Source organism: Chrysochloris asiatica, unplaced genomic scaffold (assembly GCF_000296735.1).
Source record: "Chrysochloris asiatica unplaced genomic scaffold, ChrAsi1.0 scaffold00910, whole genome shotgun sequence".
In the NCBI taxonomy this organism is placed as follows: Eukaryota; Metazoa; Chordata; class Mammalia; order Afrosoricida; family Chrysochloridae; genus Chrysochloris; species Chrysochloris asiatica.
Genome location: NW_006409428.1, coordinates 52999 through 55062, shown reverse-complemented (window position 1 = coordinate 55062; position 2064 = coordinate 52999).

Below are 2064 nucleotides of genomic sequence, written 5' to 3'. Positions count from 1 at the left end.
ACATTTCATGTTCTGATTTTCAATGGATGTTTACAGCTGTTTCTCTTCATTTTGAGTTGTGCCCCATCAGCAAATGAAGGTCCCGCGGGCTTTTCTCCCACTGGTTTTACTTCATTCCCATCATCACAGCCAACTCTACCTTGAGGAGGCAGCTCTTCCCTAGTCGCATTTGGAGTACCTTCCAACCTGAGGGGCTCATTTTCCTGCACTATATCTGACAGTGTTTCTCTGCTATTCATAAGGTTTTCAGTGACTAAATACTCTGAAGTAGTTCGTCACTCTTCCCTAGTCTGTCTTTGTCTGGAAGCTCATCTGAAACCTGTCCACCATGGGTGACCCTGCTGGTATTTAAAACACCTGTGGCATAGCTTCCTGAATCACAGAAACTCACAAGCCACCACAGTACGATAAACTGACAGACGAGTGGTGCTATGAATGTACCTATTCTGGACATTTCATAAAAACAGTATCATACTATCAGACCCTATGTGTCTGGCTTCTTTTATGCAGCATAATGTTCTCAAGATGCATTTGTGTAGCATGTATCAGCACTTTATTTTTTTTTATGGCTGAATAATATTCCATTGTATGGCTATACCACACTTTGTTCATCCATTCATCAGTAGATGGACAACTGAGTTGTTTCCACTTTTCAGTTATTGTGAATAGTGCTGTTGTGAGCATTCTTTTTAAACTTTTTATTTAAGCACCTGCTTTCATTTTTCTTGAGTATATGCCTAGAAGTGGAATGGATTCCTGGTGTGGTGCTGTGGGTTAATGCACTGGACTGCAAAGTTGTTTGAACTGCAAAGTTGGTGGTTTAAGCTCCCTAGCTGCTCCTTGGAAACCCTATACAGTGTCACTATGGGTCGGAACCAACTTAATGGCACTTAACAACAACAACAAATGGTAACTTTATATTTAACATATTGAGGAACTGTCAGACTGTCCCAATTGACTTTTACTCCCATCATTATAGCTAGCCTCATTCCTCTTTCCATTGCCAATAGTCTTTCTAGTCTATCTAGTTCCCATTCCATTCTCCTGACAATAACATGCAGTCTTCATCTCCATCACATTCACTTCTCCATTCCCTCTTCCATTGTCACCACCACCTCCACTCAGTCTGCCTCATTACCCTGAGAGGAAACAAAGTCTTGCCTTGTGTGTTGGTCAGCAATTGTTAGGGGCATGGCCATTTAGTGATTGGAGAAAATATGAACACACATATTTTGTAACCTAATGTTATTTCCAGAGTCCTGGTATGGTGTTGTGGGTTAATGGGCTGGACCGACCGCAAGGTCAGTTTGAACCTCAAGGTCAGCAGTTCAAACTCACCAGCCACTCCTTGGAAACCCTATACAGGGTCACTATGAGTCGAAACTGACTCTACGGCACTTAACAACAACGATGCTGTTTCCTATAATGTTGCTGCTATTAAGCACCAGTGAATTTGTTCTGACACATGGTGATCCTGTATATGGTTTCTGTAGCTGCAAATCTTTTTCTTTTTTAAAAAATGCAAAATGAAAAAATATATTAATGCAAAAAAAATCCACAGTAAACAAAATACCAAAAATTTAAATAAAGATAGGATCTCTACACTCCTACCCAACTCCATCCTCAACCATTTTCTTTGTTGGAGGAAATACTGCCTTCCAGATGGCTTTCTTCCTGCCTGTTCCTTCTAAGTGGGGGACACATCTCATCTAATCAAGGAAGAATCCTTTTTCCTTCATTTTTCTGGTTTGCATGTTTCATCTCTGCAGGGGTGTCTTTCTTTCCAATCCTATCCTCCAAATGAGACTTAGACTTTTGGGAACAAAATATATGGGAAAAAAAAGTTTTGCAGGAAACTTTTGAGTTTTGCTTTGTCACACTCCTCCCTTTTGTCAATAAGCACAGAATTCACAACCTACTTGAGGTGTGAGTTTTTGTGTGTGAGGAATAAGGTCTTTCTCCTCTCTCTTTCTCTTGTCTTCTCTCCCTTCCACTATCCTTCCTTCATTCTGTTCTCTCTTTTTTCCTGCCAAATAAGGGCAAATTGATGGAGCACTATTATCA